Genomic DNA, 26,292 nt, shown 5'->3' on the forward strand with positions numbered 1-26,292 from the left:
ACAACTGTGAGAACATGACCTAAGCCAAAATCAAGAGTTAGAAGCTTAAGTGACTGGGCCACCCAGGCACCCCACACTCCAGGTGATTTTAATGTTAAAAGCAAAATCCATACGTACTGAATTAGAGCAAAAACACAATCATTTTATCTTAATATGGGGTTTACGCATTCAAACCACTGTTGAGATTGTAATCTTAAAAACAAAGCAAGTAAACTTCTATTTATCTAGAATAGTTAGAAAGTATGGGCCATTTCTGTTTAATTTTTTCCATTGCAATCATTCTTTCATTCAACAAGAATTTATTAAGCACCTACAACTTTCTGCACAGTAGAAACTGTCTACCTTCATTAGACAGTTACAGTGAGTACAGGTTGGTAATTCTCATTTCAACTTGTTGACCTGAACTGAATTTAGACTACATTAAGAACTACCAACTTGCCCATGTGGCAGACTTGACACCAGGCACCTCTTGTGGATTTCTCAGTTTGCTCTCACAGCGACATACTGCTGTACACAGTATACTCTTACTATCTCCAAAAGACAAATATTGATTCTGAGACTTGATGGGATTAGAAACATTTCCATGGTTTCACAACTCATAATTTATGCACTCTGGAATCTGAACCAAGACTCTAGAACCAAACTGTCTACTACTCCACTAAACTCCATTACACGATGTGATAAACTGTACCACACACTAAATATAATGTAATAGTTTTAAGAATATAAAGTACTTCAGGGTCACTGCACTGCTGCAGGCTCAACTCTAAAAACTAATCATTATTTGTAGGGAGACCATACATTTTAGTTTGCCTGTGATACACCTGGTTTAGACCTATTTTTGGGGGGGGAAGGGACAAATATATTAATAGACCTACCTTAACCCTAAAAGGTATCCTAGTTTAGACAATAAAGTATATAGTCACCTAGTTTTATAAGACTATAGCCAAGTATAGTGCCAATAAACTCTAGGCACTCAAAATGTGTTGTTCAATATCTTAAAAATGATGGTGAAGCCAAGAACCCATGCCCTGCCTATAGCTTGACAAGTTTATGTTTAAGGAAAGTCACCCACAGCAATGTATATCATATGCTGCTCTGAAAAATTCAGTATAAGAACATTCTAAGTATTTGCACATTCAGAAAAATAAGGTTTTACAATTAAGAGTTACGTTAGTTACTATGATTGCTTCTGTCAATGAAATAAAAGTTATTGACTAGTACTACATTTTAAATACTGCTAGTTTTAGAAGCTTTTTGAACTCTGAGTACACTTATGCTGTTTCTAGAATTTCCCCATGTGAGAAAAGGGACTTAAGTACATGTCTCCTTTCCATGTAGCAGTCAAAGAGACAACTTAGTAGGAATGGGAGTTCTTCCACTTACAAGAGGCCTTCTGTCCTGGGCCATATCTAACATCTCCACTTTATGTATGTATGTATGTATGTATGTATGTATGTATGTATGTTTATTTGGTTTTGTTTTCCCTTTTTATATTTATTTATTTATTTATTTATTTATTTATTTATTTATTTATTTATTTTTTACTTAAATTCAAGTTAGTTAACACACAGAGTAGTAGTATCAGTTTTAGGACTAGTATTTAGTGGTTCATCACATCCATATAACACCCAGTGCTCACCCCAAAAAGTGCCCTCCTTAATGTCCATCACCCATTTAGACCATCTCCCCACCCACCTCCCCTCCAGCAAACCTCACTTTGTTCCCTCTATTTAAGAGTCTCTTATGGTTTGCCTCCCTCTCTGTTTTTATCTTATTTTGTTTTTTCATCCCTTTCCCTATGTTCATCTGTTTTGTTTCTTAAATTCCACACGAGTGAAATCATATGACACTTGTCTTTCTCTGATTGACTTATATCACTTAGTCTAGTACACTCTAGTTCCATCCACATTGTTGCAAATGGTAAGATTCCAATCTTTTTGATCACTGAGTAATATTCCATTAGTATGTTCCATTATATATATATATATATATATATATATATATATATATATATATATATATCTCACCTCTTCTTTATCCATTCATCAGGTGTTGGACATTTGGGTTCTTTCCATAATCTGGCTATTGTTGATAGCGTGGCTATAAACATTAGGGTGCATGTGCTCCTTCCAATCAGCATTTTTGTATCTTTTGGATAAAAGGTAGTGCAATTGCTGGGTTGTAAGGTAGTTCTATTTTTAAATTTTTGAAAAACCTCCATACTGTTTTCCAGAGTGGCTGCACAAGTTTGCATTCCCACCAAGAGTGTAATAGGGTTCCCCTTTCTCCGCATCCTTGCCAACATCTGTTGTTTTGTGAGTTGTTAATTTTAGCCATTCTGACAGGTGTGAGGTGGTATCTTATTATGGTGTTGATTTGTATCTCTCTGATGATGAGTGATGTTGAGCATCTTTTCATGTGTCTGTCAGCCTTCTCAATGTCTTCTTTGGAAAAGTATCTATTCATGTCTTCTGCGCATTTCCTCACTGGATTATTTGTCTTTTGGGTATTGCATTTGATAAGTTCTTTATAGATTTTGGATATTAGCCTTTTATCTGATATGTCATTTGCAAGTATCTTCTCCCATTTCCTTGGATGCCTTTTAGTTTTGTTCACTGTTTCCTTCAGAAGTTTTTATCTTGAGGAGTTCCCAATAATACATTTTTGCTTTTGTTTCCCCTGCCTCCAGAGACATGTCTAATAAGAAGTTGCTGTGGCCAAGGTCAAAGAGGTTGATACCTGTGTTCTCCTCTAGGATTTTGACAGTTTTCTGTCCCACATTTAGGTCTTTCATCCATTTTGAATTTATTTTTGTGTATGGTTTAAGAAAGTGGTCCAGTTTCATTCTTCTGCATGTCACTGTCCAGTTTTCCCAGCACCATTTGCTAAAGACACTGTCTTACTTCCATTGGATATTATTTCCTGCTTTGTCAAAGATTATGTGGCCAAATGTTTGTAGGTCCATTTGTGGGTCCTCTACTCTGTTTCATTGATTTATGTGTCTGTTTTTGTGCCCATACCATACTGTCTTAATGATTACAGCTTTGTAATACAGCTTGAAATCCAGAATTGAAATGCCTCCAGGTTTGGTTTTCTTTTTTCAGGATTGCTTTGGCTATTTGGGGTCTTTTCTGGTTCCATACAAATTTTAGAATTGTTTGTTCTAGCTCTATGAAGAATGCCAGTGTCATTTTTATTGGAATTGCACTGAATTTGTAGATTGCTTTGGGTAGTAACAACATTTTAACAATATTTGTTCTTCTAATCCATGAGTATGGAATGTTTTTCCACTTCTTTGTGTCTTCTTCAATTTCTTTCATAAGCATTCTATAGTCTTCAGCATACATATCTTTCACCTCTTTGGTTAGGTTTCTTCTTATGTATAGATCTTGGTGCAATTGTAAATGGAATCAGTTCCTTGATTTCTATTTCTGCTGCTTCATTATGGATCTATAGAAAGGCAACAGATTTATGTACATTGATTTTATATCCTGTGGCTTTGCTGATTTCATGGATCAGTTCTAGCAGTGTTTTGGTGGAGTCTCAAGTTTTCCATGTAGAATGTAGAATGTCATCTGCAAAGAGTGAATGTTTGACTCAGTCCTTGACAACTTTGATGCCTTTTATTTATTTTTCTTGTAATTGCTGATTCTAGAACTTCCAGTAACATGTTGAACAACAGTGGTGAGAGTGGATCTGGCTGTCACGTTCCTGACCTTAGAGGGAAAGCTCTCTCTCGGTCTTTCCCCATTGAGGATGATATTAGCTGTGGTTCTTTCATAGATAGCCTTTATGATGCTGAGGTATGTTCCTCCTATCCCTACTTTCTTAAGGGTTTTTTATCAAGAAAGGACACTGTATTCTATCAAATGCTTTTTCTGCATCTAGTGAGAGGATCATGTTGTTCTTATCCTTTCTTTTGTTAATGTGATGTATCACATTGACTGATTTGCAGATAGTGAACCACCTCTGCAGCCCACAAATAAATCCCACTTGATCATGGTGAATAATTCTTTTAATGTATTGTTAAATTTGATTTGCTAGTATCTTGTTGAGAATTTTGCATCCATGTTCATAAGGGAGACTGATCTGTAATCCTCCTTTTTAGTGGGTTTTTTTGTTTTGGAATCAAGGCAATGCTGCCTCATAAAATAAATTTGGAAGTATTCCTGCCATTTCCATTTTTTGGAACAGTGTCAAAAGAAAAGGTATTAACTCTTATTTAAATGTTTGTTAGAATTCCCCTTGGAAGCCATTTGGACGTGGACTCTTGTTTTTTGCCAGATTTTTTGGTTACCAATTCAGTTTCTTTACTGATTATGGGTCTATTCAATTTTTTTTTATTTCTTCCTGTTTCAGTTTTGGTAGTTTATATGTTTCTAGGAATTTGTCCATCTCTTCCAGATTGCCCAATTTGTTGGCATATAATTGCTCATAATATTCTCTTATTATTGTTTGTATCACTGTGTGTTGGTTGTTAGTTCTCTCTCATTCATGGTTTTATTTATTTGTGTCTTTTCCTTTTTCTTTTTGATAAATCTGGCTAGGGATGTGTCAATTTTGTTAATTCTTTCAAAGAACCAGCTTCCAGTTTCATTGATCTGTTCTTTTTTTTTTTTTTTTTTTTTGATATCATTGATTTCTGCTCTAATCTATATTATTTCCTTCTTCTGCTGGTTTGGGGCTTTATTTGCTGCTCTTTTTCCAGCTCTTTACATAACACCTCCATTTTAATGTGAGATGTGGTCCAGCCTAGGGGTGTAAGCTCACAACCGCAAGCTAAAGATATCTGCTATTGATTGCTTTAATTACTCCTAAATCATCCTACATGCTACTGGACCATTTATGAAGGCTGACAAAAAATCACTATCAGGTGTTTTTAAATTCATAAGGAGGTGAGAGAGGAGATGAATCTACCTATCAGTCTCCATTACTCATGTTGTAGATGTTTGTTATGTAATGAGATGGTGCACTTTTGCAGAATTCTAAGAATGCAATTGATGCAAATTTTTTTCTCACATTATATTTCTTTCCCCAAAACTGCCCATACTCTTATTTGACTTGTATTTTCTACTCTATGACTATAATTACATCATATATTAAAAAGTAATAAAAAAAATGTTCCCACTTGAAAAAAATACAGAAAGTTACGTTTCTCTAGTCACTTCTGATTAGCTCTAATCTGGCTCTCCAGAGGGAAAGGACACGACATTGAACATTGAGTTTCTCTATTCAGAAAGCCGATCCTTAATAGCACTGAGAAAAAAAAAAAGATTCTTTTGATCTTGTATTTTAATCTTAAATTTTAATTTGCACTATACAATTTTAATAACTGTCCTCTAGGTTTCAAAGTGAATAGAATTAAGTATTTTGCGCACGTTGCATATTACACATGTAACTTCAGATTCCTTTGTATCTGCAAGAGCTTTGAAGACTGCTTATTAAATTAGTAATGACCACCAGTCAAGGGCTGTCAACCTCTTTTGTACACTCATGAGCCTTGGCCACAAATCAAGAATAGATGTTGAACTCCTTTTTTGTTCCCAAGCATAATGTAATGATATGGCCTATGATTAATAAACTCATGTTTCACACAGGATTGTAAATAACCCTATCTTTTGCTTTTTCCAAGCCATGTTTAATACATACAAATGAATAAAGATATCAATCGATGCTTATACCACCCAAGAGTCTGATCATCAAACTCTAACATTAACAAAAATAGTACCACTTCTGAGCAGTATACTCCTATCCTTACCATCCTAAACTAAAGCAAAGTTAATGTTCTAACAATGCAAAGACAAAGTGGCTATTTCACTTTTCTGTTGTAGTTTCTTGTTTTGCTCTTGAAGATGAGACAGTGTTTAAAATTAAAGAATACATGTTTAAGAAATTACATCCTATACTCCTTGAATGCATGTGAGAGAATATGAGTCTAAGTTTATTTGGAAGCCAGCATTAAAAACACAAAGGTGTGCCATATGATTGACAAACATTTTATATTTTTCCAAGAAAGTATGTTTCCGTTCTTTAGTTCGCTAAAGGAAAATACACTGAAAACTCACTATATGTTATACACTGTACTAGGAGCTGAGGAGATACAACATTTTATAAAACAGTAAGTTTCGTGTAGTAATTCACTGTTCACTAGGAAGTGTCATAAGTGAAAGAAGAGCAGTAGACTAGAACAAAGGTGATTGGGCATTACCCTGAGGGGCAGAAAGCTTCAGTGAGGACAGAAAGCCTGACTTGGAGCTTAAAACATAAAGAGGAACTCACCAGACAGGTAAGTGGAGCAAGGGCATTCTAGGCTGCCCTCGAGTGAGGATAAGATACAGAGGCATGAAATTTAAGGCCTATTAAGGGCCTTTGAATTATTAGTATTACACGAGGACAAGAGAAGAAATAGGAGATGATGCTGGAGAGGAAATCAGGATTCTATTGTGTGTGTGTGTATGCGTGTGGGTGTGTTCATGCACATGAGTGTGGACATAGGTTAGAATTAAAGTGGCTAACTAAACCATGTGTATATCTAAAACATAATCCTGTATGAAAAGAGAATGATTGCCATTATGTTCCCCTCCAATAGTCAAGGCCTCAATGCACCCACTCCCAATATAAGGAAATGCAAAATGGTCCAGAATAAGGTATTCAATGAGTACAATCCATTTCTATTAATGATGGTAAAATACAAATTATAATAGGTTTATTATCATGATGATTAACACTAATGTCAACTCAACAAATTGTTTGATACACTTTGTTTATTGAGTTACAACTTACACATTGTAAAATCAGATCTTTTTAGTGTGAGGGTCTATGAGTTTGAAAAAAAGCTACAGTTGTATAACTATCCTGACAATCAAAATATGGTACAGCTCCACCACCCCTCCCAAAAAAAAATTTCCTTACAACCATTTTAATCACTTTCTTCCCTACGCTTCCACAGCCCCTAAATCAGAGCAACAACTAATCTGTTTTTGTCTCTTTAGTTTTACCTTTTCCAGAATGTAGTATGAATAGAATCACACAGATCGCAGTATTTTGAGTCTGGCTTCTTTCATTTAGCCTAATGCATGTGAGATTTGTTCACTTATGATGCACATGGACACATGCATCAGATCATTTGTTTTTGTTGCTGAGTAATTTTCCACTGTATGGATGCACCACACAGTTTGTTTATACACTCATCAGTTTAAAGATAGTGGTTTAGGTCCAGATTTTGTCAAATATTAATAAAGCCACTATAACCATTATATAAAGGTTTATGGGTGAACATAAGTTTTAATTCTTCTTAGGTAAATATTTTGGAGTAGGATTGCTGGGCCATATGTTTTTAACTATGTAAGTTACTGGCAGTTTTCCAAAGTGTTCCATTTTGCATTCCCACCAGTAATGTATCAGAAGTCCAATTGCTCTGATCCCCACCAGCACTGGGTTTTGTCATATATGATTTTTTAAAGCCATTTTAATAGGTATATAGTGTCACAACATAGTTTTATCTGCACTTCCCTAATAACTAATGATATTGAACATATTTTCATGTCCTTTTTCACATGCATTTATCTTCTTTGGTGAAGTGTCTGTGCAAAACCTCTGCCCATATTTTCAAATGGGCTGTTTTCTTACTATCATAATTTTAAAGTTCTTCATACATTCTGAATATATATCTTTTATCAGGTATGTGTTTTGCAAATATTCCTTTTAGCCCACAGATTTGCATTCTTTTAATAATGTCTTTCAAAGAGCAGACATTTTTAATTTTGAGGAAGTCCAAATTATTTTTTCTTTTTTATGGTTGTCATTAATGTCATATCTAGGAAATATTTGCCTATTCCAAAACCACAAAGATTTTATTCTATATTTTCTTCTAAATATTTTATAATTTTAGGTTTTAGGTTTAGGAAAATTTTTAAGGTAATTTGCATGAAAGATGCAATGTATAGGTCTAGATTCACTTTTTAGAAATGGATCTCCTATTTCCAACACAATATTTTTGAAAAAAACATTTCCTTCTCCACTGAATTTCCTTTGCACCTTTAACTAAAATTAATTGGCCACTCTAGAGAAGAGTATGGAGGTTTCTCAAAAAAAACTAAAAACAGAACTACTCTGAAATCCAGCAACTGCACTATTAGGTATTTTCCCAAAAGATACAAAAATACAGATTCAAAAGGATACATACACTCCAATGGTTATAGCAGCATTATCAACAATAGCCAAACTATGGAGGGAGACCAAATGTCCATCGATTGATGAATGGATAAAGAAGATACGGTATACATATACAATGGAGTATTACTCAACCACTAATAAGAATGAAATCTTGCCATTTGCAACAATGTGGATGGAGCTAGACTGTGTTATGCTAAGCAAGATAAGTCAATCAGAGAAAGACAAATACCAAATGATTTCACTTATATATGAAATTTAAGAAAAAAAAAACAGATGAACATACAAACCACAAAAGACTCTTAACAAATGAGAATAAATTGAGGGTTGATGGTGGCAGGTGGGTGGCAGATGGTCTAGATAATGATGGGGACTAAGTGGGGCACTCACTGTGTTTAGCATTGGGTATTGTATGTAAGTGATGAATCACTGAATTCTACTCCTGAAACCAATATTGCAGTGTATGTTGGGTAACTAAAATATAAATGAATGAATGAATAAATAAATAAATAAATTTAATTGTCCATATAGAAAGAGCTGTTTTGGAATTCTTTAATAATACTTTTTTAAATAAAACTCATAAAATGATGGAATTTACTACAGTTCTACTAAGCAAGCTACCTAAAATACACATGAAAAATGAGAAGCCCAAACAAATACATGAGGAGACGGGGAGAGAGAGGCTTGACAGAACACTGATGGCTCTACAAACCTGAGATGCCCTATATAGTAACACAGAGCCACTCTTCTTTGTTAAATGACTATTTCCACTGGGCCATTTTTCTTTATTAGAAATATCAGGTTGGACTCTTTTCCCATGAATTCACACACTTAAATCAAAGCTGACATATCACCCAGGAAAGCAGCAGAGACAACAATTTGACCCATGGTGGGTAAATTCATTAGGAACCAGCACATCTCAGTACCATAGGATGAGTAAAGAACAACTTTTCACAGCTGTGCACAGATCTTGCAAGATTTTTTTTTCTTTCTCCTGACTCACTTTACATACACTTGTAGCACAGTCTCTCAGAGAACATTCCAATGAAAGGAGACTTCTCAGATGCAAAGCCTTTGTTCTTAGGTAACAGTTAGTCATGTCTTAAGTATCCAAATCCAAATCCAAATCCAAATCCTCATCCAACATCTACTTGTATGCCATGCTCCTTTGTGTGATTAAAGGACATAATTCATACAAAAGTTATCTCTGTTTTACAGGCTGTAATTCTCACTTAATTAGAATATAATTAAAACCAAATAAGGAAACATGCAGATGAATAACTTTATAAGTTATTTTTTCTTTGATAATCAGCCTAAACTTGGAAAATGGTTTTGAGAATTTTGATAGTAAGCCACTGTTGTGTGTGTGTGTGTGTGTGTGTGTGTGTGTGTGTGTGTGTGTGTCTTCCCCTGAAAGGCACTCATACAGAGAGCATTTTAATTTTCCATGGTATTGCTATTTTGACCTCTGAGACCTTGCAAAGTAAAGTATTTATGATCCTGGGCTTTTTTATGGTATTGTTTCAATATTTTTGTAACATTTGTATTTCTTGCTGATGTTTTTGGCATTAAAAATCACTCAAGCTGTGCTGAAATATAATGGTATTCACTGAACCCTACCATGGAAGGATAATTCAGTTCAGTGAGGTTATTCTAGCTCATCATGTACACAAAGGATTGAAAGAAATTGTAGAAGATTCTCAGTTCTCTACATGGGCAGCATTGAGTGGTTTTTTTTTTCCCTCTAATAACTTGACATAGAAAAACCTTCACTTGAATATAAAAATATCCAGCTTTAAGTCTTTAGAGCAAACCAAAGGAACAATACAATGGCATAAGTATAAGGAAGCAAAGTACTGGTGAACAGTTGCTCTGGATCACTAATTTCATCTTAGTCAGACAAAAATCAAACCTCAACAAATGGCCTTCATTCCCAGTTTCAACACATCCCTATCAAGTCCCCTAAATGACTAGTCTCAAACTCCATTAGAGTGGTGGAATGTGCCGTTATAAGTATAAACCAGGATGTATACTTAAGTTGTTCCTAACTATAGATATTCATAATGCCTGAGTTTGACTGTTATGCTTATACCATTTTGTATCTACTTTGCAATTTCTATCCCAAGAATAGAGCAATGCTTTCTGTCTTTTGCCACTCAGCTTCAGATATCAATTACATATCACCCAATATTATTTGACTTTTTATATATTTTTCTCTTTTGATTGGTTCATCATTCAAGTTTGGCATTGATTATACAACATTAACTTCTAAGGGATAAATACAAAAGCTGACTGGTCAAAGCACTAATATTTGTATGTCTAAAGACAGAGAGATAGATAATCTTTAATAGACATATCTTTTTCTTCAATTACCCAAGACAAATACATTTTGAAATACAAATGAATGAGACCTTAAATTGAGTGTACATATCTGGTAGAAGCCATAAATTCCTACTGAAGATGAAAACCAGATCTTCCAAGGTTTACTCCCTGTAGGTAAGTAAAAGTAAATACCGTTGCAATATTCAAATACAGGAGACTGCTTAAACACATGGGCTCTTGGATCTGACAAAGCTAAGTTCAAGTGATGTCCTGCTATGTGTCTGCTTGGTGACTCTGGGCAAGTTTCTCAGTCCCTTTAAAGCTCAATTCTGTCATCTGTAAAATGGGTATAGTAATAGTTTGGTTTCTGGTTCAGTTGCTATAGCAGACTATAAAATAATACTGACTCAAACAAAATAAAAGTTTCTCTCAAATGACAAGCTAAGCATTACACGCTAATACAACAGCTTTATGGTGCCAGGGACAGGGCTCATTCTGTCATATGGCTCTGCCATCCTCAATATTTCAGCAAAAAAAAAAAATTGCTGCTTATGCTCTTATCATTTCCATGTATCAGCCAGTGAAAAGTGAATAAATAGGAGGTGGACTCCAAGGTGCATTTTTGTAGGTACACTACAAAAATAATCATCATTCTCCACTCTTCCCATATCTATGCCTCTTCACAAGGTGACTTTGTAGTAACTTCAGAAAGTAGTTTATTTTTCTACTCCTTGAATGCATGAGTGCCTTGAGTCTTACTTTATAACCAAAAGAATGCATCAAAAATGAGTTCTGGATCTAGATTTCAACAGGTCTCATTGCTCTCTTGGTGCCCTGACAGGCACTGTGTAAATGTGCCCAGATTAGCCTGGAATAAAGAAAGACATGTAGCCTCAGCTGATAGTCATTGCCTCAGGTGATGGGCAGCCTCACCTGATCTGATAGCTAATCACAGATGTGAACTCAGATAACACCACAATACTCCATTAGCTGAGCCCAGCCCAAATTGCCAACCTGCAGAATTATGAGTAACAGTAAATTATTGTTGTTTAAAGTCACTAAATTTGGAGGTGGCTTTTTTGGCAGCAAGTGATAAAAGAAAAAAAGAAAGCTTTCCTTTTAATGCTATGACTCAGAATCTGCACATATCACTTCTACTATTGTTAGTCAAATGGCCATAGTAGCTGCAAGGGAAGCTGAGAAATGCAGCTACAGCTAGGTTACTCTTACTAAAGGAAGAAAAGAGGAATGTAGAGAATTTATACTGGCAGACAACTAGTTCTTTAGCCCGTTAAGATAAAAATGCAATGTGAAATTAAGTGTAACAGTCTTGTCTCAATAACCAGAACCTAGAAAGGGTCCAATAAAGGTTTGATGTCATTTATATTCAGAATCGTAAATAATTGACATTTGTTTAAAGGGTCACAAAGAATAGTCAGGAATGTCAAATTGTCTGTACCTATATCTGGTTTCTCCATTATCTTCCAGCAACCCTTCTCTTGTTCCAAACTAAGTTCAAGAATCACAATGGAAGAAGATCCATAGAGAGAATATGAAGAGTGACGTTGAAACACTGCATCTACTACTGATGTGATATGGACAAAGTCTAGATGTCTATTAGAAAAGATTAGATAGAGCTTATGGCATAAAGCCAGGGGATAGGACTGAAGGAAGTCCTTTCAATTTCATCATCTGTCACTGTACAACAAATAGAGAATGTCACTGGGCAATTGTCAGAACTCAGAGTGAAAAGGGCTTTTCTGTTTTTCCTTTTTTTTTTTTTTTTTTGGCCGTTTTGCTTGCTGTTATTGGAGTTTTGTTAAATAAATTTTTTAAAAAGGTAGTGGGTGTGGTAGTAAACTATCTTGGCCTTGGGGAGAGAAATAAAATAGGTGTCCATTTCCTACATCCAATTTATGTGTCTTTTTACAGTTGTAATGGAAAAGAAATGAACGATAAGAGCAGAATGGGAGATGGGCTGTGAGAAACTGACAGAAAAGAAATCTAAAAATAAAGCCTTTGAAAGAGTTTGATGGATGTGTACAAACCCCACCCCCCATAAAAGATGATCACTTATTAACCAGCTACATGATTACCTAATGGTAAGTGTAGAACAAGTGAGAATACATTTAAAAAAAACTTTAGTTAAGAGCACATATTCACCTGTATTTTGAAATCCGATGTTTTGAGTTATCCCCCAGACTACTGGCTAACCTCACTGTTGGTAAACAGTTATTATTGTGTGAATCACCTCTCTCTCCTTCTAGAGTTTCTACAAATTCAGAATTTGCTATTTTAAGTCAAATGCTGAAACAACCTGAAAAAGTATAACTAAGGGACCCTAGATAGAAGAAAGATTAAATAATCAATAAGTAAAGTGACACATGCACAAAAGAATGAGACAGCAGTGAGATGCAGGGCATGCATGGGCCATCTTGTGAGTGGCAGTATTTACAGAATATGTCCAACTGAAACACAAGGAAGGGTTTAAGGTCAACAACTAGAAAAACAGAAAGCCAGAAGAAAGAAGGCTTTGTCAGGAGTCATATATGGATAAGGCCTAAAAGCTGAGAGTGGTGTGTTGAAAGGTGAGCCAGAGAATATAAAGGACATTCCAAAGAAGAATAACTTCAGAAATCGGAGAAGGATCATAGACCAAGACAACGGCAGAGAGAAAAGGAAGATGAATAGCTCCAAAGCACATCTTTAGGAATATTTGTTTTATTCACAATGATTAAGAAGCAAATACCTATGTCACCTACAGCAGTTGGTACTTTAAAATATGAGACACTGTTGGTATAACTATGAAAGGATTAGGAAGTTGTAATATACAGCATAAGAGGAACCCAATCAAAGATTAAAGCATGATACCCAAAAGATATAAGTCATCATTTCCAGAGAATATTCAAAGGATTACTAGTCTCTCCTGAGGGTAATAGATATTACATAAAAACAATATAAAACACATCCAGGTTATATGTGGTTCTAGAAGTGTCTTTCCTGCAGAGAATATTGAGAGCTAACATGCCTTGTGATACTCCAAAAGGGAAGTGTGTGGTAAATACCTGTTCTTTGTTCCTCATCATCACCTGGTCACTTTTCATTTGGGGAGCAAAATGGTTGCTTGCATTGGGATTTTCCATGGGAGTGCTCAGGTTACATCCCCTCTCCCAAACTAGTGGACACGTGACCAAGTCAAGGCTAATCAGGTTCTCCCTCCTAAAAATGTGCTGCTTTAACAGATGGACATAAGGATAAAAAATTGCCCTGAAGCATCATTGCTCTATTCCTACTAATGGACTCTCCCTTCTTTGCAAGGTCTAGTGATTCAGGTTTCCTTAGAGGTTCTGAGCTTTCCCAAATTCTTCTATGAATTCCACTCAGGCTTGACAGTCAGAGTTCTTTTTTTGAAACTAACTCACTCTGAGGGGAGCAGTTTGCAACACTTTACAGATACACTTGACTCCGGATTTTTTTTTCCTTTTTGGCAAAATAGCACACTACATGGGTTATCTTCAGAATACATAATGCTGTAGATAATAACAGAGGGCTTTTGGAACATATTAGGGGAAGATAAACTGTACTCCATGCTTATATTCATTCATCACCAAGCAAGGAGTACCAACACATCCCTCTCATCATATTCTTGCCACAGAAAGCTTTATTAAAATGGCGATAATTATGGTGAAATCATCACACAAAGATACTATATTGGCATCAGGATCATCAAAGGTCAGATGACTCCTAGTCTGAGGAGAAAGGTAATGTCCTCAGCTAAGTATAGGATTTACCAGGGTATGATATTTAAAAATGACTATAGAGGGAGCCCTGAGCTTACCACAAGGCAGGACCTTCCTAGAGAATAATAAGCCTAGGGGAAGTACCTCTCACAAGTCTCCTCCCAAAACCTAGTAATGTGGAAGAATTTCAGGAAAAAAAAAACCTTCTTAAGGATATTCACTTATGAAAAGCAAAATTTCCCTAATATAGGGCACAACAAAGAAATATTCCCCAGATAAGAAAATAGGGGGAAGAAGAGGGTCCAAATGGAAAGAAAGAATAAAAAGGTACCACAAGAATATACCCAAATCATATTAACGCTGTATTTCTACAAAAACATGTCTAGAAACAACAATAGTATTCATAATGTTCATGGCTATTGCAAATAATATGATTATTATTCATAATATGATTTTGGTTCTATTCCATTTATATTATAAGCCATTAACCCCATTATACAGATAAAAAAATGAGTTGCATTCTATTCTCTTTATACTACAAGCTATCATACCATTACAGAGATGAGAAAACTGAGACAGGAAGGTAGGCTAGCATTCTAAGGACCTACCTCTTTAACCCATTTAAACTTCCCCTCAGTAAATTCTCTTTCCCTAATTGTTTTCCTCTCTATCCCACAAAAAATGCAAATCATCCGTAGCAATAATGATGGTAAAAGGAAATTGTATATAGATATGTAGGCATAATATGCCTACACATATATACATACTCAAACTTATTCAAAAGAATGCCTGAGAAGAGTAGAGTGAGGCCCTGAAAGGGATAGGAAGAAGAAATGAAAAAATAGTCTTGAAGAGCACCAAGAAACATATCTTTCTCTGTCTGGATAACAGTAAAATTAGATATGTTTTGTGGTAGGTATTGAGAATTTTGAGGAAATGCAAGCTTGAAGAAGTTCTTGGAGAAGTACGCAGAGTCACTGGAAAGAAAAAAACAACAACATGTTTTCTGTTTACTGAGTCTTCTGACCTGGACTAGGATCCCCTTTTCTACTAACTCATCTTTTATCCATGTAGGATAGAGATATTTGTCTCTGATGGAAATGAAATGAATGCTCTTAGGGCAAATCAGTTATGTGCGGTTGCACTGTGTTCACATAAATTCTAACAACTCTTCCCAGCTCTCACAAGAATACTTTTTGCAATTTAAAATTTTTACAATTTTATCATGAACTTTCAGTTTGGTCAGGCTTTGTCAGGACTTCCAATGTCTTTATTTTACCTTTATTCTAAATTAATGAAGACTGTTTCAAAATTAGAAGTCGTCTTCATCAGGTACCTCAAACTCAGATGACACCAGAATCTAGGCAAATGGCATAAGTGAATGAAGCAATCTATGTGTGAAAAAAAAATTGTATGGTCATCTTGGTCTGCCTACCATTTGCCCACTTTTCAGAATGGCCTGGAGGCAGAAACCAATCTCCCAAAGAAATGTTACCACAAAAGTGCAATGATAATGACAAAAAACAACACTGGTCTTGATCTCAGAGAGATAATAAAGCATGGGTAGGTACTGTCACAAACTGACAAATACTTGATCATCTAAAGCTGGCAGCTGCTACCCAGCCTTACCTATATGTGCCATGCCTGAAGTGTAGATTCCAATACTGTCAGATGTTCTGAATTTTTAAGCAAAATGTGGTGGATACCAAAAATATCCCTGCTTCCTGTGTCTATGCCCTTTGGCTTATAACTATATAATGTCTTCATACTCGAACTATGGGATTTCCTATGTCCTTCTTTTGACCAACAGAATAAAGTACAAGTGACAGTAATGCCAGAGTTTCTAAACCTAGAGCTTAAAGTCTTACACATTTCTGCATACTCTTATTTTATTTTTACCATCAGCATGAGAACACATATTTAAGAGTCAAGGATACAGAGAAAAGACAAATTGCCCTAGCTGAAAGCCAGATGTGTGAGCCCACCAAGATCAAGGAAGCCACATAACTAAACCTCAATTTATCCTAGACACATGAGTAATAAACTTACTTTTTGCATGCCACCAAAGCTTTGTGGTTGTTTGCTCTGCAGCATTATCATGGTAGTAGATAACTGATACACAAATCCAGGTTCCTAGGTGAAATCTTCTGACTTTCACGATTTGTACCTGAAAGAAGTTCTTGAAAAACCATCATGCTGAGTTACCTGGGGGGGGGGGGGGGGGGGGGGGGATGTTTTCCATCTATTTATTACGTTTCTTGGCCTCCACTAGCTTTCCTTTTCTAACAACCTTTCCTTTATCCATGTAGGGTATAGGTATTTCGCCTATGATGAAAGTTTTTTTTTTTTTACATTAGCAACAAATTCATGGTTTTTAAACAATGCAACACAATTCAAACACAATGTTCTGTGAATTGAACCCAGACCACACACCATTATTTAGCGGTCTCTATTACAGTCTAATCCCTTCATTTTACAGTTAAGGAAAAGGCATCCCTATTTTGGAAAATATCTTTTCCAACATGAAGTAGCTGGACCTCAGATGAGTTGATTCACCTAATTTGATCACTTTTTAAAAAGCATCTTAGTGTCTTCCTTTGAGTGCATGGGTATTTCCAAAATCACTCAGGTCTTCCTTCCCCATCATTTCTGCAACTTTGTTTTTGTCCAGAGGCTAGATCCACATCAAGAATCTAAACTACAGTCATCTCTACAAACTTCATCTGAGCACTGTCAGCTACTATGTTCTGAGCAGGGGTTTGAATTCTCTTTTTTCCCAGGAAAGGTAATACTTCTAAAAATGTGCTTGAGGCCACAAACTTAGTATATTCTTTCAGCATTAAACTCACACCACCTCTCTCCACAATACAAATGAATAAATGATGCTTCTACTTTAAAATGGAATAATTTTTACACAATGCTGACTAAGGCAAAATTCCCATGAAATCTGGTTAATGCTGGTCTTGGCCAAGCAAAAAACAAACTTAGGATAAGAGCAGACAGGCAAATTGTAATAAGGTATGTGTCCATTCATTTAGAAAAAAGTTTCTCTTTTACAGAACTACTGAAGGAGAACCCAATTGAAAGTTGTTGATTATTGTTTTAGCCAGGATTCATAAAGAGACTGAACAGCTGCACACTTTATTAGATCTAATCTAAATACCTGCTCCTTGTATTTTGTGCTGGGAGATATTTATGTTATCAATTCAACTTTATACTAACCATCAGGAAGAATACTCCCCATAGCTCTGCCGACTCAAAATAATGACTTGTAAGGGAGCCCTAATGACAGAACAAGGGGCAATTATAGACCCAGCATGAGACTTAGAATAACTGTGTGATGTATTTTGTGCACTTGATTGACCTCATGTTCAAGTTCGTTTGTGCCTCACTGTTGTAGATACTGCCTATGCCTCAGGGTATATGCCTTGTTAATTTCAATATAAAAAGACAGAACAGATTAGATCAGATGGCTCAAACAAAAAACAAAGGGCACCAGTGCTTGGCGGAGGAAAAGTGATGGCACATTGGGGTCTACCAGAAAGAACCATCAAATATCTTTCAGGGAAGAATGAGAAGTTAGAATAATCAATATGGAATGTTAATTCATTTCCACTCTTGAGAGAACTAAAACAATGTACATCTTCTTGTGTCTACATAATTGTGGTGGCTCCGGGAGGACTTAAAATTTATTGTAAAATGAGAGGGATAGGAAAACAAAGAGAACAAGAATTCAATATAAAATAAGGTTACTGTGAGATGTCCGTAGATTATATTGCCTTACAGCAAAATCATTTGGCACTGTCTTCTGTATATGTTACTTTGAAATACATTCCTGCTGTGCTGTAATTCACTGAATGACAGAGTGAGGAAGGGAGTCTCTTTTCCCAAGGGGTTGTTTATAAACCTAATTCTAAACATGCTTACTTAAATGGGAGGAGGCATTAAAAGAAGAGATGCAGTAGAAACTGTTGTTTGTTTTATCAATGTTAGTGTTTAGACAAGAAGAAGAAGAAGAAGAAGAAGAAGAAGAAGAAGAAGAAGACGACGACGAGGAGGAAGAAAGAGGAGGAGGAGAAGGAGAAGAAGAAGAAATCCTCTTGATTTGTTGTGTACAAAATTATAGAGGGAGTTCAAGCACATAACGATATTACAGACTGACTTGAAAACAACATAGAATAACTGGCACTTATGCAATTTCTCAGAAACATAGCTTTGATTCTAAATTGGTTGAAAAGAGGCATTCCAAAATAGTCATTTCATCAGTCTTGGTTGTTTGTTAATAGTACCATCTAGCTAACTCCGCCTACCCTTTCAAAGTGGTTATTAGAAAAACCTTACAAAAGCCTTGGTGAAAACTTGAAATCAATGTTTTCTAAATGATACTGGGAACCACATCTTTTCTCTTCTATTGTTAGCCATTCAATCTTTGAGAAAATGCATAACTAATAAGTAATATTGAAGGAGGAAGCTCCTAACTCAGAATATACAAATAAACTGCCAACCTAGTGAGGAATACAGACACATACTGCCAAGTGATTACAAACTGGAACATGGGAATCTATTCCATATTTATCCAGCCTGAAAAATTTAGACTAGAAATGGTTTATAACTAAAACCATAGGAATTTGAGAGCTATTATAGAAAAAGACAATATGTTGATATTTCCCACACCTATTTTTACCTCAAATGTTAGGAAAAGAGTAGGAAATGTAGGTTCAAACATGCAGTACTTTTTTTAAAAGTTGATTTTCAATAGGCTGCCAAATTTTAAAAAACAAATATTAGTAAGCTCTCTTCAAAACAGTAGTCAGATAAAATATACTGATTTTAAATAGAATGTAGAATGGATTTTCAGATTTCCCTGAGAAAATAGATTTCTGACTGAAAGCTCTTGATTTAGGAAAGATATTTCTTCTCCACTGAGGCAATATCCTCTGTTAACACAGAGTAACTAATAAGATGCAGGCAATCCTAATAAAACAAACATAGCACATGTGACTGATTCATTAATTTTAGACCACTGCCTTTCAATTTTACTTTAACAACACTGGCACCACTATTCCCCCCAATTAAACCAAAGAGAAAACTCTCAGAAATAAGACAGATAATGATATTATTTTATAGTGGATGTCTTTAAAGAAATATAAATGCACTGATTTAAAGTCATTAAGTTAGAAAAATAAAGCTATTTTCATGATATCAACAATTAGAAAGTCCAAATGCAGACACAAGCCTTGTCATATAACAGCCTTTGATTTGCCCTCTTTCAGCATTTCATTCAACTAAAGTTGAAGAAAGTTGGATTAAAAAAAGTCTGTGATTTGGACATATTTTGGCCAGAAAGCATCTATTCATCATTCATCCAGTAAGGTGATTTTCCTCTGGAAGATGCCTCCCCAATTTCTAGTTCACACATTTGGGGATATTTGTAGTTCCACCCATGGCATGTGACTCAATTCTGGCCAATCAGACTTCTTTATTTTTCCTGGCAAGAATTGCTTCGAAACAGAGTATCTGACACAGTTGAGATTCACAAAAGAAGCAAATTCTGAACATTTTCTTGCGATTATTGGGAGAGTCACTGGATTTGAATCTGGAAGAATTTGGTCTGGAGCTAGTCGCAGCCATCTTAATATTATATAGAACCCTGAGAATGATTCCACCAAAATAGAAGACATCTCTATAAGATAAAGTGAAAATAAATTCTGATACATTCGTTTACTAATTTATTTATTCAGCAAATATTTATTGGACATTTATTATGGGCCATAAAAGTTACGGATAAGGTAAAAAATAAAATAACAAATACTCTTGCCCACATGATGGATGGCTTACTTTGTAGTGGGACTAATAGTAATTTAAAAAAAAAATAATAATTTCAGAGTGATGTGAGGCCCTGTAAGAAACAAAGCATAGTAAGAAAGCTCATGACGAAGTGGAAGTGCTATGTTGTCTAATGCCAACTACTACATGTCTTAGATCATATCTGTTCTTTACATTTTTTAAGGATTGTTAAAGAGATAGAGAATATACAACATTAGCAACATGTGGCTATAAAAGCCTAAAATATTTACTGTGTGGCCCTTCATGGAATAAGTTGCTAGTCTCTACGAAAGTAGTTCACAAGAATTCCTTTGGTCCCTCTACATGCCTGACACTGAATTCTATCAAAATGTAGAGTCTATTTTTCCCCTCTTTGTACCTTGGCTGAGCTTGTAAGTATTTTTGGCCAACAGAACGATGCAGAAGTAACATTCTGAGAAACTCCCAAGCCTCCGTCTTAAGAGGCCTTGTAGCTTTTCCTTTTAGTCTTGGAAATGAGACCCCACGTAAAGAAATCTAGACTATCCTGCTATAGAGAAAGGCCTTAAAGAGAGAGAGTATCTGAACAATGAGAGACCACATGAGAAAAAAAAAGCTATAGAGAGGAGAAATGAAGCCTCACAGGCCATACTAAGGCCCTCAACCAATTAGTGAAGCTATGTTTGATCCTCTGACCCCAATCAAGATACTCTGGCCAACAGCTACCATGCGAAAGGAACAGAGATAAACCATCCTCACGAAACCTTACTGGAATTCCTGACTCACAGAATCATGGATGAAAAAATAATTATTGATTTAAGCTGCTAAGTTTTGGAGTGCTTTGTTTTGCAGCAATAGTAAGGGAAACAGAAATTAGAACCAGAACTAGAGTGCTGCTTTGACAAAAACCTGGAACACACAGCATTGCCTTTGCAACTAGGTGACAGACAGAGGCTTGAAGAAAGCTGAGAACTACTAAGGAGATTTGAAAAGCATTGGAAAAATGCTATTAAGGACTGGGGACAGGATGACCTATGATCCACAAACGTGAAACATTTGGCAACACTTGTGACTCTAGCTAAGGTTTTTAGATGTAAGTCTGAAAGTGCCAATCAGTTTCCTGTTGTGTTATGCATGATCAAGTACAGCAGAGAGACAAACTAAAGAAGAATTGCTACATATATAAGCATAGTTTAGAGGAAATATAGAGGACCCAGGACAGTTTTTTCAGTCAGAAACATGTTCTCAAAGTAAGAAATGGCCTCCAGATGAAAATAAAATCAAGAGTGTAGCCATAAGATCCTTTGTTTAAAACTCAGAAGAATTAGAGTTATGTTTATTACACCCTTCAGTGAAATTAAAACAAGTATAAATAAGAATCTTAAGGCATTGCCCTAAATCAACCTGGTATGCCCAAAGTGGAGGGGAAAAAAAGTTATCAATGTGACTTTGGCACACAGAGTGAATCCCTATAAGATATATGAAAAGTCCACAAATATTCTAAGAGATCTATACTGGTAGGAGTACTACTATCTTGGATTGAATGGGATTGAGATAGATGAAAATGAAAGAGGCCTATGGGCCCTCAAATTTATGCAGATAGACAGCAGGAGGTGGGAGCTGTTAAACTGCAAACAGAAATTCTCAAGGCACAAAGCCATGCGTCAAGGAAAACTGCACTAGAGAACCCCTGTCAGGGAGCAGAAAAACTAGGCTCTACTAAAGAAACATTGTCTTGATTAGGGAAACAGGTGACATGTGACTAGATGGTTTTAGAATGGTTATGGACCAGTGACTGCTACGTGTCTTCCTTTCTCCCACTGTTGAATGGGAGTGTCTACCATAGTTAGCCTGCTCCTGTATTGCATTTGGTGTGGGAGAGGATATCTTGACTTTTAGTTCACAAAACTACCATCAAGAAGAACTACATTCATAGAGACTTTTCCTCTCCAGAGCAGTTGTATATTACAAGACACTGTATGTTGGGCCCGATGCTATATTTGGATAGGGGTTGGAGGTCTTGAGGGGATGAGGATATTTTACATGTGAAACAAATGAGAAAGGGTATAGCCATAAGGTGGACTGTGGTTGCTTATCTACAAAAATCATCACCAACAATTATCTAATCCCTGTACACATGACAGAACTCCGAACAAACAGGGAGTCTATTTTACCACCACTTGAATACATGGTAATCTTATGACTTGTTTTGACCCAACTACGAATGAGGTGAAAATGGCATTCTGGGACTTCTAATCAGCCCTTAAAGGCCTGATAGCTTCAGCTTTCACTCTTAGAAGAAAGCTATTATATAGCAAAGCCCCGTGAAGCCACATGGAAAGAGAAGTTCCAAAAGATGAGAGAATTTATGAGGAGAGAAGCCAAGTGGGGAAGATTTGAGGCACCTAATCTGACAGCCTACACCAAGGCTCCAGACTAGTGAGAGAAGGAATATTGGTTCTCTAGCTCCAAACAACCCACCCAGCCAACACTACATAGAGGGAAAGACAAGCTACTCACTGAGTCTTACTTGATTCTGACACAGAGAATCATGGGCAATTGATAGTTGTTTTAAGACACTAAGATTTATGGTAGTCTGTTATGAAGTAATAGATAAAAGACACATAGTCTATTTCATATGGGTTGGCCAAAGAAGTTCACTGAAGAAATGGCATTTCAACTGAGGTCAAAATGATATGAATAAGAAAACCAAAAGATCGAACATTCCAAGAAAACAGACAAACTATTCTAGAAACTTCATGAAGTTTACTGAAGCTAGAGTGGTGTAAAAAAACAAGGAGTAGAAAGAAATGAGATGAGTAAATGGGAAGAAACTAGAAAAAAAATCAGATATTGTTAGACATTTTAGTTCACAGAACAGAATTTGAAATTTATTCTAAACCCATGTTAGAGTTCCTGAATCAAGCATACTACTTTCAGAAATTTTAAGTTTAATAAACTAATAAGTTATTTTTTTCTGTCTTTCTAAATTTGTTGTATTTACATCTCAAGGAGTCTTAACTAAACAATTTGATTCACTGAGATGACTGACTGTATCGTAACAGTATTTTAAAATCTTATACTTAAATCTTAGGATAGTATTACCAACTATAAAAAGTAAGATACCTAATTTCTGCACAAAAATGAGATACCCTGAAAGTAACAACATACTACTGATCTCCAGTGTGTTCAGATTTGGCAGATTACTTATGCAGGTGCTTTCAGAATGTATTTTAATTAAGTTTTAAGACATACTTGTATTTACTTCTGTGGCTACCATTAACAAATTACCACAAACTATGCTGTTTAAAACAATAAAACTTTATCCTCTCACAGTCTTGGCAGCCAGAAGTCCCAAATTGGTTTTTTTGGTGGGGACACCATTCAACCCAATAAAATGCTAAAAAAATATTTTTTTAAGTCAATGGAAAAAAGTAAAACACTGTGGAATTCCTGAAGCACCAATGGAAGGAACCAAGTTTGAAAATCATGACTTTAATTTTAAACGCATATGGTACTTCATTTTATTTTTAATGTTACAATTTCATAGGATGATTAATTTAGTTTAAGAGGGACCAACAGTTGAAGAAATCATCTTATACTTTAGGTATTGCATACCCACAGAAGCAACCTACTTAAAACATTTGAAATTGAAAAAAATCATTTTGAGAGTCTCAATACTACAGATGCCGACCTCTATCTCCACACACAAGAAATACTTATTTTCATCTTACTTTCACTGGAACCATCCTCACTCCATTTACAATGTGAATTACAACTTATATTGCTACCCTCCACGCCTGAAAGTGACTCAGTAGGGAACAGAAAAGTGAATCACTGTAATATAGACAAGCTTGGTGATATCTGTGAAGCAAACAAAAAGAGCATCCTGTGAATACTTACTGTCTCCTTTTTTTAGGCTTCATCCAGTTGAACAGTTGAATCAAAAATTACTGTAGAGAAACAGAGATTAAAAATAACATTGAAAAGCAGTATGATATGATTATGCTAATTTAAAACTATATTTAATAGCAATTTCATTTCTGGCTACAAATACAAATAATGGGTCCATACTTCCAACACAAGGAATGTTGGCATATCCTTTATGTTTGCACATTTCTAATTCTCACGTCTAAGAATACAGAGTTGTTCAGAATGATTTCTGTTCCAAGTGACAGAAAATGCAACTCAAATTGGATTTGGGGGAAAAAAGCAAAAACAAAACAAACAACAAAAAAATGTAGTAACTTAATTAAAGAGTCCAGAGTTTCAATTATAGATGGAATTAGATCCCTAAATGATCAGGTCCCTAAATAACCTCCCTCCATATCTTAAATTTATTTTCCTATATATTGGCTTTATTCTCAAAAAAAGGCTCCTTCCATGATGTATTCCTGCAAATCGGGGTTACAGTCTTTCCGGTTCTCACTGTTAACTATGATGTTATTTGAACACTTCAGCAGAAGTCTTAGGTTTATTCTGGTAGGAACATGTGTCCAATCTTGAACCAATCCCTGGAGGTGCAAAGATAAAATGCTCTGATTGGTCGGGAGTAATATATATGCCAACCCTGGAAACTTCAGTAAAGTCAACCATCACTGGTGAAATTTAGGTTTTTCCCTTTCATTTTCATTATAATGAAAATGTCATTATCATCTTATTTTCATAATTTTCATCATATTTAATTCCTCTTCAAGGAATATCCTTTCTTATATATATCTCTGTATTGTTTTCTGATTATTTTGATAGAATAAATTCATAGAAATAGTAATGTTGTGTTAACATATATACATAAATTTTGAGACTTTTAAAAAATATATACAAAATTGCTTCACAGGAAGTTGTATCAATTTCAATGAGTAGTGTATGAATTTGCCTTCACATGGTCTTAATGTATTTGGATGTTATCATTTTTACTAATCTTTCCTACAATAGAAAATAAAATTAATTAATTCATATTTATACATCATTGAGCACACATATGTTTTTTGCTGAAACTTGTGAATTTGCAAATATGAAAACACTTTACCTCAACATACTTCACCAAATATCTTTTATATAACTACAATACCATAATCATAACCAAGAGATTTAATTTTGATATTATTTAATAAAAAGTCCACAAATATTTCCAATTGGCCCCAAATATCCTTTATAGCTTTAAAAAAATCAAGATTTCAGTTAAAATCACACCATAAGATATAATTACTCTTTATTTCTTCCTCCCCCAAACAGGTAACTTTTCTTTTTCTTGTATTGCATTAGCTAGGACTTCCAGTATTACATTGAAAAGAACTGGTAAGAGGAAACAGTCAAGAGAAAGCTTCTAGTTTCTCACTGTTAAGTATGATGTTAGCTGTAGGTTTTTACAGATGTTCTTTATCAAGTTGAGGAAGTTACCCTCTATAACTAGTTTACTGAGAATTTTTGTCATGAATGCATACTGGATTTTGCCAAATGCTTTCTCTGTATCTGTTCATAGGATTGTGTGATTTTTCTTCTTCAGCATGTTGATGGGACAGATTACATTAAACTGATTTCTGAATGTTGAGCCAGCCTTGCATATCTAAGAAAAATCTCACTTGGTCCTGATATATATCATTCTTTTTAAATGTTGTTAAATTTCTGTTTATGGATTGCTCAATTTGCTAATATTTTGTTGAGGATTCTTGCATCTATGTTGATGAAAGATATTACTCTGTAGTTTACTTTTCTTCTAATGTCTTTATATGGTTTGGGTTAAGTAATGCTGGCCTCCTTGAATGAGTTAGGAAGTATGTTCTCTGTTTCTATCTCCTGAAGGAGACTTTAGAGAATTGTTATAACTTCTGCCTTAAATGTTAGTAGAACAGGGAACCAATCTGGGCCTAGGGCCATTTGGAAAATTATTCATTATTGATTCAATTTCTTTATATACTAGAGAGAGAGACAGAGAGACAGAATTATTCACATTGTCTATTTCTTCTTCTGTGAGTTTTGGCTGATCATGTCTTTCAAGGAATTGGTCCATTTCATCTATGTCACTGAATTTGTGGGAAGAAAGTTGTTCATTATATTCCTTTAGTATCCTGTCAATGACCTTAAGATCTTTAGTAATTATATTATTTTAATACAATTTCTTTAATTTTTATTAAAGTCAATTTAATTTCTATTATTAGTGATTTGTGCTATTTCTTTTCTTAACCTTGCTAGAAGCTTATAAATTTTATTAGTCTTTTCAAAGAAACAGATTTTAGTTTTGTTAATTTTC

At 35.2% G+C, this 26,292-nt stretch overlaps 1 long non-coding RNA gene across 2 annotated transcripts in view; it reads right to left on the bottom strand.

The window, feature by feature from the left end:
* Positions 1 to 14,747: 14,747 nt before the first annotated feature.
* The window catches only part of LOC123379616, a 66,541-nt gene continuing 54,996 nt past the window's right edge, over positions 14,748 to 26,292 (bottom strand). For both annotated transcript variants that reach the window (XR_006584298.1, XR_006584295.1), the window contains exons 2-4: positions 23,946 to 23,995; positions 16,287 to 16,404; positions 14,748 to 15,214 (exon numbers count right to left, since the gene is read on the bottom strand). This is a non-coding gene — a long non-coding RNA (uncharacterized LOC123379616). The remainder of the gene's footprint in view (positions 15,215 to 16,286; positions 16,405 to 23,945; positions 23,996 to 26,292) is intronic.

The sequence above is a fragment of the Felis catus genome, chromosome A1 (genome assembly GCF_018350175.1).
Source record: "Felis catus isolate Fca126 chromosome A1, F.catus_Fca126_mat1.0, whole genome shotgun sequence".
Classification (NCBI taxonomy): domain Eukaryota; kingdom Metazoa; phylum Chordata; class Mammalia; order Carnivora; family Felidae; genus Felis; species Felis catus.